The sequence below is a fragment of the Hyposmocoma kahamanoa genome, unplaced genomic scaffold (genome assembly GCF_003589595.1).
Source record: "Hyposmocoma kahamanoa isolate Upper Pololo Valley unplaced genomic scaffold, ASM358959v1 182, whole genome shotgun sequence".
Taxonomy (NCBI): domain Eukaryota; kingdom Metazoa; phylum Arthropoda; class Insecta; order Lepidoptera; family Cosmopterigidae; genus Hyposmocoma; species Hyposmocoma kahamanoa.
In genome coordinates this window covers 2,352,735-2,370,080 of record NW_020653713.1, presented here as the reverse complement: position 1 = coordinate 2,370,080, position 17,346 = coordinate 2,352,735, and the positions used below count along the sequence as shown (strand labels likewise).

The 17,346-nt window shown below is 35.9% G+C and overlaps 1 protein-coding gene across 3 annotated transcripts in view; it reads left to right on the top strand.

Annotated features, from left to right (window-relative positions):
* Positions 1-17,346, top strand: part of LOC113226213 (protein spire) — a 284,542-nt gene that overhangs the window by 46,885 nt on the left and 220,311 nt on the right. The window lies entirely within an intron of this gene.

Genomic DNA, 17,346 nt, shown 5'->3' with positions numbered 1-17,346 from the left:
TAGAAGGCGAGTTGCATCTACTGACAATGACTTCTAGTTTAGGGTTGGAGCTGGCACACGCAACCTGCAGAGCAATGAGGCTGACTTTTTACGCAAGGCATAAAAAGTCATCCGTACGTGTTAGCGCAAATATGCCTGACGCACTGCAGAAACGTGGCAGCCCCGACAACACCGAAAACCATTGTTGTTCTACACTCGTAGGGCGCTTATGGTCTTATGTGTATAGTCCGTCCAAAGGCTACACTTGGCAGTACGCTTTAAAAAGCAGGATTTTTACTTGTTCACTACTGTACATATTACATTTTACCGCCAGCGCCCTACGTTCTCTCGCGATATCCATGTGGTCCCTGAGATCGTCGGTGACAAAATGGTCTCAGTATTTGTATGTATTCTATTTCGATCGTGTACTTACTAGAGGGCGCCAGATTGCACCCGGGCACTGCACGGGCTAGCGCCGACGCTGATGAGAAGCGTCACAGGTCTCTTAACAACACATCTGTTTGTAGTTCAAGGAGTGATCACAGATGGAGCCAAAATTGTAATAATTGTAACTTTTTCGTTCAAAAAAAACCGACCTCAAAAGTTTACTTATCGGCTTTTTTCGATGTCCATGGAATCCCCTCATCATATTCTGACTTCTTGGTGTCAATGGGACTGTTACGGACTCCTTTGCACGTTTTGTTTTTTTATTTTCTGGTTGTCATAGTGACGATGATTTGTTGATTACATGTATTGTGTCAAGTGAAAGGTCCACTTTTATTTGCGGAAAATAATCAGCAATTTGTGATAGTCGAAACGAACCCAAAACAGGCACCACCTCGAGTGTATACACTTTCAAACAAAAGGAGAATTTTAAAAATCGGTCCACAATTGACGGAGAAATTGGTGAATACACGGACATGCCTATGAAATTTGAGGATTTCGTTCGATTTTCATGGGATCCCCTCATCAGATTCTGACTTGGTGACAATGGGACCACCACGAGAGTGCACCCTTTCAAACAAAAAAAGAATTTTCAAAATCGGTCCACAATTGACGGTGATATCTGAAAATATACATAAAACATGCATACAGCCGAACGTATAACTTCTTCCTTTTTTGAAGTCGGTTAAAAAGGAGATTTGGGGGTTCTCCGTGCAGAATCCACATGTGAACACTATGTATTTATACCCCAAAGCATCACTATTGTGTTCTGGCACATGATATCGAATGCATGTGCAAAATCGATAAAATAAAATATTATAAAAGTACTGATTGATTAATAATTATGCACCATTTAAGAGTTGGCTTTTAATTTCTGCATATGAAATACGACTCAAATAGCTGTTTATCAGCAATTGCATAGTTTTGGTCACGTGATTGTAGTCTAATAGGGCTATTTTAGATGAATTCTGAGATCTGAATGACAATCTGAGCCGATACGCATTTAATGACTTAGGAGCTAACTAGACTTAAACCAGGTGCGGCAGATTGGGTCGTCAATTCTGCTATCAAAACGACCTTGCACACTTGTGAACGTAAACAGACGCACACAGCGCAACAATGATACCTTATCAAGTCAAAATACGTCGCCTGTACGGTATCTAGGGCAAATGGCGAAATTGTCACATAATACAAAATTAATCGAATTAAAGGTGAAAAAGATGATATGGCGCTCGTAAAGATAAATTTCCACTTATTATTTAATTTGTTAACGCAATTTTTCGTTCAGCCTCGTTCTAGTTTCGTAGAAATTGTACTTGTAATTGTAAGTAACTGTTTTGTTGTGATATACAGGGTGTACATTTTAGACGGGGCAGCAAGGCTTGCCACCTTCATCGTTACAGGAAAACAGTTCTAGAAGACTATTCATGAATTTTGAAGATATTTTGATTGGCATACACAGATTTTAGAAAAATGGTACCGTCAGCATGATAAAAGGCAATGCTTACAAAACTTTTTTTTATGTCATTCGATGCGGTCTCTATTAAGTATCAATAGTCTCTATAGGACCAACTGAGGTCAGAGTACTCGAAATGTCAGAAATCGCAAAAAGCTTTTTACCATACATTTTGTAGAACCGTTTTCCTGTAATTACAACGATGAAGGCGGCTGGCCTTGCTGCCCCGTCTCAAATTTACACCCTGTATTTTACCGTTTGCATGAGGTTTGAGAGTTGTTTGTCATTCGTTTAATGAGTGTAATGATTTAAGTTCCAATAATGGAACTTAATTCTCACAAAATTTTTAATCTCTAAACTTGCTTTTGTATCATGAATTTTATACTGTAACATGTTTTTTGTAGCTTTGTAAAATGTAATTATTTAACAGAATTTTGTTTTAAATTAAATATAAAACGTGGTGAATGTGCTATGCCACATAACCGTTACTGCATTCCGGTTTTAAAATAAGTAAAGTAAAACAAACTAAATCTTTCTTTATTTAGGTATAAACCCACTAATAAAAACCCATTAACATTACATTACACGACATTTGTATTAGAATTTTTTGGCAGAAAATTATTAACAAAGAATTAATTAATAAATTAAGAATTACATGAAATGAAATGAAATTGAATTTAGGCATAATTAAGAATTAATTAATTATATTTTACAAACTGAGTCTTTGCATGAACAGCAGCGTGTATCGCATACTGTCCACACAATAATATTGGCCGATTTGCTCAATCTCGTAAGAAAAGAGTTTTACGAATTACGGCGAAAAATTCATCTACACTCAAACGATAAGGGTGTTGGTGAAATCACAAGCACATGGGACTTGTAAACTTGTCTCAGGATGTCGGGCGCAGTGTCAGTGTCCCTCGGATATTTGCTATTGAAAGCTCTGAGTGGCACCGCAATCGTTATGAACAGGCGTGTGGCTCAACACCAGATGCACGATTTGTTCGTCCCTTTATTTGGTATCATAAAGAAAAGCTTGTACGCGATACTGCTGGTTATGAGTCTCAGAAGCCATACTTCTTTATATTACCCTGAGACTTAAGTTGACAAGTCTCATGTCCCTGTAATTTCACCTTTCGATACCGCCAATGAACACTACGCCAATTTTATTGTTTGGTCATTTTCTGTTATTTTTGTAAACAACCATATTATTTACTAATATTATGCTCCCCGAATTTTGTGAAAAAAAAAATGAAAAAACAAAAACAAAATTCGAAACAAAAGGAAACAAAAAAAACTAATTTTGTGACAAAATATAAAGAAACAGAAAACAAAATAAAAACTGAATATGTTAAAAAATTAAGTTGGCGTAGTGTTCCTTGGAGGTATCGCTTTACCCTTTAAAACTCGGAACGACGTAATCCTCGCATTACTGCTTGGATGAACAGCCACAGCACAGCAGCCTTCACCAGATCATCAGTCCACCTTGTGGGTGGTCTGCGCACGTTACCTGTACGCGGTCGCCACTCGAGAACTCTTCGACCCCATCGGCCATCTGTTCTGCGAGCAACGTGCCCTGCCCATTGCAACTTAAGTTTTGCAATTCTTAGGGCTATGGGTTTCCATTGCCCTTTGAGTGACCTTGCGCCTTCTTATGAGGCCCACAGTGAGCGACCTCGTCTCAGTGCCGTAAGACCACCTCGCAGTGTTATACTACTACCAAAAGTATAATGGATTGATGTGATGATGATTAAACGTGATTGATACCTATAAATGGTTTTTAAGACTATGCATTTGGGTTGTTTTTTCAAAAACCATTTTGGAAACATTTTCACGGGTCGTTTGATAAAAGGTCGGCCCGATCAAGTGGTTTTTTTAAAGAAATCACGATTCGGCCACTCTGAAGACTGTCAAGACAAAATAAGTTACCTATTATGGTCTTTTGCGGATTTAGTACGTAATGAGTGTTTTTATTAATTTATTGATAAAATAAATGTTTGTTCAGATTAATGATGATTGCTGGTGGCGGTTGTTAGTGTTATTTGATCCGTTTAAATTATCCGTAATCAAATAATTTGCATCTTTAATTTAATTTTGTTTTTGTCTTACAATTTAAATAGTTTGTACTGTCATTTTTTTTATTAGTCTTTCTGTTAAAAAAAAACTTACTTATTGTATTTCAAACCAATCCTTTACTTTTATGCTCCGCCTTAAAGTCTCCAGAACTTTAGGATCGTCAGAACTCTGGGAGACTTAAAAAAAATGATCAAGAAATTTTCTTTATTCACCGATCGACAGCGACTGACGTGACGGTCTGTCATCCACCCGTTTCCCGACTCTTGTTTTTTTTTAAAGTCTCTCATTCGTTCGGAAATTTTACACAAACCGACAACGATACAAAATTAAAATTAAATAATACATTTTAACCATAAATCTAACAATACAAAATTAAAATTAAGTAATACATTTTAATCATAAATCTAACACTTCTAAATAAAGAAACTTTTTTAACTAAATAAAAAAGACTTCAGTCTTTTTTTTAATCGAAAAATGTCACGATGTCATCTTGCTCGTTCTCACCAAATTGCGTCTAGTTAATTACTTTTGTGTCACGTAACGCCTTTGGTATTTTTATAGATTCTTATTTTGTTTGTAATTATGATTTTGTCTCCTTTCTTGATACTGGCTTCACAAATAGCAGGTCTTACCATATTTTTGTCTCATAATTTCCATACTCCCGCCTATTTACACCGTCAACAGGTTCTGTTTCTAAGTCTAGTGCCATGTTTAAGAAACAAGCCTCTCGATTGCAAACGGGCATTGTTAGAGCGGCTACTTTGCAGTCACGTGACTTTGTTTGGAATTCTGCTGCGCGCGCGCAGTTTATTGCCCTTTTCTCATGTTTGTGGTGGTTGTTATGTAACTTTGATTCCAATTACTCTATTTTCTACCGTAACTTGTTAAAGAATGTAATGGGAAATATTTATTGCAACGCTACAGCGTGAATCAACATATTTTGAATTTAATAAAAATCCCCGTCGCCAGTATACCCTGATCCTCCTTCAAACTAAATTAGAAATGTACAAATAAACACTCCATTGTACAGATCTATTTTAATCTATAATAAAATTCCAATAATAATTAAAAAGAAAATGACATTAACACATTTAAAAAGATACTAAAACAATTTCGCATCCCAAAAATCATACTATTCTATAGTCCATTTGTTTAGGTCCTTAACTAAATGTAAACAATCTTCAGATGTCTATTGAATGAAATATACATTTATATAATTATTTTTACTTACCTTCAGATATAGAATAGAAATACTATTGTATTTTAACATTTTAGTTTCATAATCAAAAATAGGTATAAAAATAGGCACTATTTTTATACCTGTTGATTTGTAAAGTAAAAGTTATGTTTCAATAAAAAGATGTATCAAGATTGTTTACATTTAGTTAAGTACCTGAATAATGGACTATATAAATGAATTTTTAATTGAAAAATAAAGTCACAACTCACGGAAAGCCATGTCGATCTCATTTATTAATTAAGTATTAAATATAATAATTTAATAATACGTTTTTAAGTCGCTTTTACACCCTGACTAAATTTAATAAAGCATATCAAATTATAAATAATCAACCAAATTTGAAATACTGTCATGTGTGAGGCTGTGGCGTATACAGAATGAACTCGGCTAAACAGGCTGAAATTACGCTGTGATATTGGTTTTCAGTGACTCTTATTTCGTCTTTGTACCGATTAGTTTCTATTTTTAACCGACTCCAAAAAAAAAGTAGGGGTTCTCAATCCGACTGTTATAATTGCGCACTTTCCAGCAACCGATTGTTAACATTTTAGTTTCAGTTTGTATGTACATACAAGTAAAGTTTAAAGTTTGAAGAATTCGCTTAAGGTAAATTGTCATTTAGAAAGTTGTAAATAGAATCAATTGAATTATGAATTTAACTTTAGCCGCCTAGACAGTATTGCCAGGTCCGAAAAATCCGTTAAATTCTGTAGATTGCTTCTGGAAAAATTCGTAGATTTACAGATTATTTCTTAAAGTTACATCTGACTATTTGGATCTGGACTGATTAGCAGCAGTAAGAGAAAGAGTTCGTCCAGGGAAGTACTGCCACCTTACCTATTTCTGCCGCCAATCAGTAATGTTAGCATTACTGCGTTCCGGTTTAGAAGAGTAAGGGTGCTACAGGCACATGGGACTTTTCAACTTGTCTCAAGGTGACGGGCGCAGTGGCAGCGCCCTTCAGATCTTTGCGATTTAAAGCTCAGGCGTTCGACTTGTTCGCCCCGTCACTTGAGATTATAAAAAAAATCAAAACCTATTTCCTAGTTAGTGAAGAAGTTAAAAACAAAATAAAGTATGTACAAACGAATATATCGAAAATAAAAGGAAAAGTTTCATCTGTTATTTTTACTTGTTATCGCTATACGCTTTGTTAGTGCCGTTGCCGATATTATTATATATTTTAGTCTAATAGTAGGTACTTGTCGAGTTTTTAAGTTATCGCGGTTGTTACACGTAGGAAATGAAACTATTTTTCGGGATCTGAATCCCCATGGTCGCGGTTGACAGCCATTGGACGCGGAAAGGGCTCGAAACGTTCGTTTGTTTGAAAAAACAAATACACTATACTAAAAATACTAACTAACTACGAATAATAGATGAGACTAAAAATAGTCTCATCTCCTACAGTAGGTACTTTTGTAGCGCTTTTTGTATAAAGTAGTTCTTTTATAAAATCACGCAGTGATATTATATTGTATATTTTGACTGCCTCAGTTGCCGAACGGTTACTATTACGGACTGCCACGCAGAGGTCCCAGGTTCGATTTCCGGGCCGGGTGATATATTTGTGTGGCCTACATTTATTTCTCTCGTGAGTTTGAGTGTAATTTGTGGTTACCTATGTATGTGTCCACGACACCCGTGTCACAGGGTCTCCCTAGTACGAGGCTATGTTGAATGTGTGCGTTAATATTATTATACCTTTTGGATTCAGTATTCAGTTTGCGTCTGTTCGGTTTTATTTTATGACCTTGGGTTGGAGTCTTACAGTCGAAATAGTTATTTTTTATGTAATACCAAGTGACGAGACGAACAAGTCGTGCGCCTGTTGGTAATCGACACGCCTGTCCACAACAGTTGCAATGGCGTTTAGTGCTTTAATTCGCAACTTGCGACATTAGCTGACTAGCTCCACGTGGCTGTAATTTCATCAGCACCCTTTAAAACCGGATCATAGTAATGCTCGCATTACTGCTTAGTGGCAGATGTAGGTAAGGTAGCAATCCCTGGACGAACTCTCACAAGGAGCTTAATCATGGGGATAGAACGAAAATCCATAGATTTGCCATTAATTTCCCCACGCTAATCCAGAAATCCGTACAAATACGGATAAATCCATTAACGATCATAATAAAGGGTCTTAAGTTATAACATTAAGTACAACGAACTTAAGAACTTTATAGAAATAGAATAATAATTGAACAATTATGTTTCTAATACATCTTATAGACATTACACTTGAGCTAACAGCAGTTTAGCTATCTGAAGTCAATTAAGACACTATACAGACTGGTTTGATTGCACAGGTCATATTTCATTGCGGACCGCGATAGGTAATAATTAGCGTCTATATTAAGAGCGAGTGTTGGATTTTAAAAGTTTGTAGATAATTACAACGTGGATCGTTTATCGAGGGACTTAGGTGTAGTGTTTGGTATTTCACTATAACTTACGTTCTTCGCAAATAAACCTTTTTAATTTTTTTCATTCCGTTCATTCCGTTCATTCAATGAATATGTGAAAGTTGTTGAATGAATGATACTTCTTTTATGACACTAAGTGATGGGACGAACAAGTCGATGATAATAATAATAATAACGCACACACTCAACATAGCCCCGCACTAGGGAAACCCTGTGTCGCGGGTGCCATGGACACACATAGACAACTACAAATTACACCCAAACTCACGAGAGAAATAAATGTAGGCCATGCAAATATTTCTCCCGGCCCGGGAATCGAACCTGGGACCTCTGCGTGGCAGTCCGGCATGATAACCGTTCGGCCACAGAGACAGTTATGATAAGCGAACAGTTGCAGTGCCACTCAGAGCTTTAAACCGCAAAGATTTGAATGACACTGCCACTGGGCCCGTCAGCTTGAGGCATAAGTTGAAAAGTCCCATATGCCTGTAATTTCACCAGCACCCTTACTCTTGGAAAGCAGAAATCACGTAACTGCTTGGCGGCTGGAATAGGTAAGGTGGCAGTCCTTCCTTGGACGGACTCTTTCACAAGGTATACAGGTGTATACGTTTTTAGAATAAGATTCAGGAGAATATATTAAGATTCTCATTTCCGAAGTTTCAAAACTTATATTAAAAGTATTTTAATTGAAACCTCAAGTTACAAACTTGAAGAGTATGTTTTGGATAAAGGAGTATGGAAAGACAAGAGTCTAGATTCACACAAATATGATTCAAAATGTAAGTATTCTATAGCATTTAAGTTTATTTGAAAAAAGCAATCCCTAGAGTTTCTTGCTCGTTCTTCTCAGGGAGGTTAGCGTGGTGAACGATTAGTAGCTTAAAAATCACGTTTTCAAGTCTCTACTGCTACTATCACATTTGAGTGGGATGGTTGACTATAGGTTCTGTTTATTTGAACAAAAAAAAAACAAATATATGCGAATATCCGAAATCATAGTTTCACCTCCTATGTGTAATAAATCTTGAAAACCTAAAACCTCCAGATTTAATTAAATTATCTTAGAGCTGAAAATTATAAAAGAAATTTGGAACGAAATATCACTTGTGAAATACAACACAAACTGCAATACGTTGACAATTATAACTTAACCATGCTCTGAATCTGTTGACAATTATTATTAATTCACAGAACTGATAGATATAGACAAAGTGTAAGCTAATACGGCGTTTGTTATTTGAAAACAGACACGTTGCAACGTCAACTTATTAGTAATCGCTAAGAGATTGAATGATGAATAAACTATGTAATATATTCTATGACAAATTTTATGAACAACCGAACTATACGAATATTCATTATCATATCAGCCGGAAGACATCCACTGCTGTAACTGACGTAATAACATAATAACTGATATATAAGTGATTCAGTGAAACAAATCAATTCATTCAATTAATTAATCGATTTGTAGTTGGCAGTACAGTTGGTCATCACTAAACTGTCTATGGTCGGGTCAGTGATCTATTTGTTTAGATTCGCTCTGGACCTTTTGGAGGGAAAAGCGTCGTTTTTATTTTGACTTTCAATTATTTTGTGAATTCTAGTTTAAAGTGGAATAGGATAATAATAATAATAATAATTTTTTTTTATTTTTATTTAATAATAATCATTTATTTATTTTCTTTCCACCTTAACAATACAAATTACAGGGTATTTATCGTAAAGAACATCATACAGTGAATATTGTCAGGTGGAAGACTGGTGCCTAAACTAGGTTGGACCTGTATTATAGGACACAGGATAGTGCTATTGTGCCTTAATCGAAGATAATCTCGAACTAAAATACCCGTATCGGCCCGTTTTCTGGATTCCCAAGTCAATCCAAGCACGCCGCCTCAAATTGCCTATCCTCTTTGTGACGGCCATGTTTACTGAAACATAATTAAACTTCATGTTTAGGCTGATGGCTTTGCCAAAGCCTTAATAAATTTAAAAAAAAAATCTATTTGTTTACTTTTTTGGAACATTGGATTGGGACAGACTATAGACGATTAGCGACTGCATTGCTGCTAATGCCGCCGTATGTTAGATCTGCAAAATTAATCGCGGTGTTAAGATTTTCCCTCGAATGGTGACTACTCGAACGCAATTTTGTTAATGTTGAGAATACAGAGAGCTCAGTAAGGCAACCAGGAGTTGAGTCCCTACTTGGGAACTGCTACCCGGATCTTCTGATATTTCGTAGGCTCATATAGGGTGAACGATTATTGCCCACTTAGAATAATAACGCATAGAATGATAGTTTCATATCAAACGAACTGTCACAAGTGAGGCAAAAATCAAATTCATATAGGCTAGTTTTAGTAGTAGGTTAATTTTCGGTTTTAGTGAATATTTATATAAAAATACAAGTTGAAACGCGTTACTTCCTTGTGGAATGGATGTTAGTATCTATTTTATGTTTGTTTGACGTATTTTTACACTCATTTACAGCACATTTCGTCATTTTTAGCTAAAATTCTTTATCTGTTCGCGGTGCAAGTTGACCTTGAGCACTGAAGGCCCGCCCGCTCGTGTAGACCCATTGGGAGCGCTTCAATTTGCCTCACTTAGCGTGTGCGGACTAGGTTTCTATGCGTTATTATTCTAAGATTGCCCATCATATAGGGTGAAAAACCTCATCTCGCGGAACGGTTTCCAGGAGTCGAGTGCCCTCTGGGAACAACTGCCCGGACCTTCCTCATATAGGGTGAAATTGTATTGGCGATATACAAGGTGAAAACAAAAATCTTCTGAACAATTTGGAGTTTCACTTGGCTTGTTTTGGTAACCTCATCCAACGTAAGAACCTCCCTCCTTTACAATACTACTTGTTTCGTCAAAATTGTAATTATAATTCGTTGTAAAGGTCACGACGTAAACAGTATTAACCGAAGTTTAGTGAATCTCATTCCTAAAGACAAAACGACATTAGAAAAACTTTAAAAACAACGAGATACTAATGGTGATGGTTATGACTAATGATGGTCGTGAGAGCATTTCTTGGAGTAATTCCCCAAAAAAATGTACCCTCGTTTTGAACTCGGCTTTAAATAAGCATGACGCAAACATAAAACTGCCTCATCACCGTTTTTTATGCAATCCCATTTACGTGTGGCCACCACACGACACCTTTTGAAGTAATGAGGACCCATTAAACTGAAGGACCTGCTCTTAATACGACGAAGATACCAAAAACAATTAGATGAAACATTGACTTACAATTATATGGACGTCAGGTCCGCGCTAAAAAGTGTCCGAACTTATAGGGCGTTAAAATCGTATACAGAGCGTCATTCACGCTTTAGTCTTCGTTTGTCCGACTAACAGCGAAGCAAGCAAAATTAGACAGTACTGCGATGACATTACAATTTAAATTCAACGTTTTAGCTTTTTCTTATTCCTTGACATGTCACTACGTTTAAATAGGTTGGGTTCCACCCCTATGTTGTGGATATTCCAAAGATTCGCACGAAGCGTTACGCTTCCACATTTATATGGAGAACGGCTATGGAGTGGAATTCCCTGCCTGCAGACTTGTTCCCTGAACGTTATAACTTGGACCTTTTCAAGGCGAGAGTGAATAGGCATTATTTAGGTGTGCATGCTCCATCGTCGACCTCATCGTCACTTTCCATCAGGTGAGATGGAGGTCAAATGCGCACCTATATTTTATAAAAAAAAAAAAAAAAAAAAAAAAAACTTGGGACATTTTTTTCGTGGTTTTTGTATTAGACCCGTCGTCCATTTATTTGTAAGTCAATGGGATGAAAGGTTATATATATTATTGTACGCAGATATGGACAGTGGGTTAAAACCCAATCAACTCACCCGGGCCATAACCGGGTTTTTACCCGGGTTTTAAACCATTTCTGCCCAATATCGCGGACAGAAACGGCGAATACGGAATTTGGTATAATTCCATACTTATTACAAATTTTGATGTATAAAATCTCTTTTAGATTTTTAGTTTATAAAACGCATTTTTCAGATGGTATAAAACCCACATAGGTTTTCAAAAATTTTAGTTTTTTTTTTCTTTTTTGATATGATCCGGTATAGCACTTTATTTAAATTGCCATGGGCCCTCACCTGTATTTTTTTTCTTATTGCATGGACGTCGATCTTTTTCTGAGCGGCTCAAGCGGATTCCGCAACAATAACTGTGGTGGCTCCATTAGTGTACGTGCCTCCTCCAACGTAAACAATTTCGTAGTTTTTGCGCCGGAACTTAGAATGGGTACCAGGTTGCAGGTACTTGGGCGTTCGCGTGGTGTTTTTTTTTTAACAAATTTCCGGGGCGGAGTCATGGTTATAAATTATACGTTTCTAGAACTTTCCTTATAAATTGAATGACATTGTAAAAGAAATATGAAAGAAAGTTTTCTAAAGTTATTCTTGCTAATAACATAACGAAAAATGTATAATTGTCATGCAAATATTCGACGTCATGCAATGTTGCAGGTATTTGATAACGGTATAAGGTCAAGGCTTTATTAAAATGGTCATTATTGTTCAAAAGCGGAGGCTAAATTGCAATGCAACTAAGTATTTATGGTATTGACTTTCGATATAATAATTATAACTTTCTTATAAAAAATATCGACTTCAAAAATTTGTGGAATTACATCTATATGTATTAATAATTATAACAAACTAGTGGAGTTATTTCGGAGGCTAAGATCCACTTCGAGTAGCTGAGCTAACGCAGTAAGTAAGTGGACTTATTTCACAAATATACTTATTAATATCACGGTGATTATATATATTAATATTACATCTATTTTTTTCAATTTTTGTTGACATCTGTTAACGGAAAGTGGGTGAAACCCAATAAACTGAATTCATCCACTTATTTGCCACCCTTAGAGGTACCCTACTGAGGTACCCCCTTTCCGAAAAAAGCCATCGAAATCGGTTCATTAATGTCGGAGTAATCGCGTAAAACACAGAGTTACACACAAAATTACTCAGTACAGAGTACTAAAAAAACCGACCTTAAAAGTCATTGATCCCCTAGATTGCCACCTTTAGAGGTGGATATTTTCTTCAAATTTAAATGGGACCACATCTGAGGTACCCTCTTTCCAACAAAAAAGAATCATCAAAATCGGTTCACAAATGCCAGAGTTATTGCGTAACATAGGTACAAAAAAAAACACACACAGTCGAATTGAATTTTGAAGTCGGTTAAGAAAATATAGTCGAATAGACATCCTTTTTTTGAAGTCAACTGAATACGTAAATAATGAATTATTAGAGAATAAATAATGATCAGGGATAAAATGTCAAGCTGAAATAGATATCATCTATCAAAATCATATATTTGCGACGCCATAGTAAAGAGCGCTGAACTACAAATAGGAAAACCGTAATCCTCATTGCCAAAACGTGAGATATTTACTTTTTTTGCATAATCAAAAGATTCAAATCGTGGAACGAGAAGATGGAATGCTTCTTATATATGCCGTTTTCATAATTTGTGAATAGTTGATATTTATGCTCTGGTGTTAGGAGTTAGTTTCCTATTATCTCGTCCATGTTAAACTGTTAGATGTGTATTATATGAATATGTTGTAGTGTAATGTCATGCCGGGATGGTTTTGTCACGCGCGTGGTCGAGGGTGAACGCTCTGTGCAAATGTTGGCCTGTAATAAATTCTCTTCTTCCCGCGCTCTTGTGTCTTTTAAAGTGCCGTGTTTCTTTAGTCTGGTTTTACCGTTGGTTTTGTTTAAGAATTACAAACCGTATTTATCTTCACTATCTACATTGATTAGTTCATATGATGGTAATCGTAGCTCTCATTACACGTCAGCTTCTCGTGATCATATTTCGGCTTTTGGTTTAACACTATGTCCGTCATGTCGCACTGCTATTTCAACAGTGTTGTAACTTTTCTCTACACGTCAATGAAACCGTCTCGTTAGAATATTGTAAGAAACAATCTCTGCTTATAGTACCGGCACGCTATGATGGCCGTTTTGACGTTTGTCGCTTCATCAAGTTTCGTATTAATTCATAACTACGTTGAAGGAGCTAATTGCTATACATTGTTGTCAATAGTGACGTGCAGTAAAATTTATTGAATATATATTCCAATTTTACGACACAACTCGGCATTTGTTGTGCGAAATTAGTAATTTAAAAAAATGAAATCTAACACCATTGTCATTTATGGGATCGCTGGCCAGCACAATTTCTACTTCTGGCAAATTCGCATTAAAGCTCAATTCAAAAGCAGTTTCGAAATGACGATATGTTAAGTAACTTTTTAATCACCTACCCTTTGTAATACTAGTTATTATAAATCTAAAAATATATAATAAATTGAGAGTTGACGTAACTATTGTAATCTGTCAAAACGGCCATCATAGCGTGCCGGTACTGTAACTAAAAATGCAACAACCTTATTGTGAGCTAGTTTTGGACAAAAAATTCGTTACTCCAAATACGAAAATTCCTTTTTATTTTTAAATATATTTGGCAAGTAGGAAATTGTTTAGATGTCAGTAATAAACGTCAAATCTATACATAAATTTTTCACGAGAATTGAGTAAATAGGTTTTTTTAACGACTCTGAAAAAAAAAACACTTTTATATAATTAACCATTGTATTAACAGTGTGATATGTAATAATAGCTTTGTACACTTAAAACTAAATGAGCGCCATAAAAGGTACATGACATCTTTGCACTCGCATTGTTTTTGGTAATTTATCATTTCTATTTAGTCACATTTTGACATTTTCAAATGTTATAATTGTCAAGCGTGCCGGCGGCATTTTTAACTTGTTAATTTATAGATGCGAGAAGCGTGACCACACTCAAGAGGTAAATCGTTTGTGTGCTTTTTTGTCTTCGCAAATGTTCAACTAAATACTAAAACTGAAGTAGTTTTAAATTGGAGTGCATTATTGACAAAATACTTAAATTGAATCACGCTGTGCCAAGTTTCTTATTGTAATCAGTACAGAGTATAACAAAAAAACAACCACAAAAGTACGTGGAATTACACCTATTTGCCAAGTTTTTTTTAAACATAAATATAAATAAATAAATAACGCACACACACTTAACGTAGCCCCGCACTAGGGAAACCCTGTGTCGCGAGTGTCATGGACACACACATAGACAACCACAAATTACACCAAGACTCACGAGATAAATAAATGTAGGCCATACAAATATTTCTCCCGGCCCGGGAATCGGATCTGAGACCTCTGCGTAGTAGTCCGGTATGGTAACCGTTCGGCTACGGAGGCAGTTATTAGTAATAGTTATATTGAAATCAGAAAGCGCGCGAAACCGGAATTATCCCCTAGTTTGCCACCTAAGGTTTGTCTGCTATTAAAATTCTACCGAATTAAGCGAGCAGCGTATAGTCTTCGCCTTCTTCCTCGCCGCCGGCTTCGGAGTGGGTTCTGACTGATTATTTCATTTGTTATAATCGATGTGATTAGACTTATCTAACAAACAAAGCTTTGACCTGAACCCTCTGTCGTTCTATTTTTAATAATTACGAGAAAATTCATATTAATCACGGGAAAGTAGGAATTACTTAAGAAGCCTTAGCAAATGAGGGTATTTGTGTCACTGTATCTGCTACTGTACTTTATAAAATATTAAATATATTTGTGAATTGATTTTGATGATTCTTTTTTGCTGGAAAGAGGGTACTTCAGAAGTGGTCACATTTAAATTTGAAGAAAACATTCCACCTCCAAGGGTGGCTAACTAGGGGATAAATGACTTTACAGGTCGGAGTTTTTATTGTGAAAACAATTTTGGCATATTCCATTTTTATATTATAAACTAACATATTTGTAGTGAAATATAAATTATATTGTAATAAAACTAATTTCTACGAATTGCACTTGTCGGCGTCGTGTGACGCATAATAATATTTATAATCAGCGTGTTTATTTTTGCTGTGGTACGCTTTTAACTCGTCACGATTTTGGTACTGTAGCGTCCTAGAGAGTTACGAAATAGGAACAACCTACATGTATGCAACGTTTGTGGCTTATTCCTACATAGTACATAGTTATGTCCGTCTTTCACATTCTGTAGACAAACTTTATCTTCTTACCTAGATAGACATATTAGCAAGTCGAGAGTCTAGAGCGTATGCCTTGTTAGCATCAACCCGCCAACTGGGATGTCCCGTAACTGGCGAATCAAGTTGGAACTAAGCACATTCCGCAAATTTGCTAAATTGCACACAACGCGTGTGCAACCATGAAATTGTCAGGTCATTGAACTTGGAAACGATCAGGCGACATTTCTTCTTCTGGTTAGTAGACTGTGGCTTGTTTTAGGTGATTTGTGGATAAGTTTAATGCCCTGGTTTTTTTAATACCACAATCATTTGATTTCACATGCGATTGTATGAAACAGCACGTATTTAATATATGGAAAATATTTATAACAACTGTTTGTAACACAAAATCGAATCTGCGTCTTTGCCAAACCATGGCCACCAGAGCAGGTTTGAATCCTGTCAGGTCAAGGTTATATTGTTTTACCTACGTTCGATCTTTGTATTAATAATTATAACAAAGTAGTGGAGTAATTTCACAAAATATAAAATTAATATCATAAAATAAATAATCTCCATTTCCCAGCGGTTACTATTGTATGCGATAGATTAGGAGATCCCGGTGTCGATTCCCGGTATCATACGGATTCTGCACTCTGAGTGTCATTGGTAGTGCTTCATTGCTTCTTTACACATAGTACCACTGGGAAATTCCTTCTTCGATGTATGGTCAGGTGGGTTAAGAAGAACAGTTCAAATCAAATTTGTCCTTCAGTCAAATGTTTTGAGCTTTAGGAAGAACAAAAAAAGTGTTACAAGTTTTTTCAAGCTCACTGAATTTGCCTTTGTTTGTCAGCTTTACGTGTTTTAACTATCATTACGTTTACTAAATAATTTAATAGTATAATATCATTGAATTCAATATATAGGATGTGCAAATTGTGCTATGGTTTCTTTTCCCCTACAAGATGGGGTAATAGGAACGGTCATCGTAATTGTTATAAAGGTAATGTATACCTCGTGTGCTTAAGATTTCACGATTGTCAAATATTTTTCCATCTTTTGGATTTGGGGTATTGTAGCGACATCTCTTTAAAATAGTTTGAATCAATTTGTTTGCCTTTTTTATCGACTGCGAGACTGCAATGCTAAACTCATTCAAGTCTATCTTCCCCCGGTGTTCGTCTTAGGTGGGGGACCAACCTTAACTGGTATGCTGGTCACAGTATAATTAATTGTATATTACATTATATATAACATTATATTATTTATATATATTTTGTTACATTATGTATAACAATAACAACCAATGCTGCTATATGATTGTCACTAATATCAGGTTCCTTATATTCACGGTATGACTCCACCACTCCTATACATATCCACGGTATGACTTCTTTTTTTTTTTAGTCAACTCGTGACCATGGAGCGTGCAACCGTTCCGAAATATCGGGAAAATAATAAAAAGAGTCATACAGTGGTAAGAAACCTGATATTAGTGACAATCATTTAGTGAATAACCACGAAAGTCTTAAAATCTATACAATGCTGCTATAGTTGCAATTCGATTGATCTGAGTAAAATAATTAAAGCTTGCTAATTTTGTGTAATCGGATCATTTGTTTATTTCAAACCTGCTGCT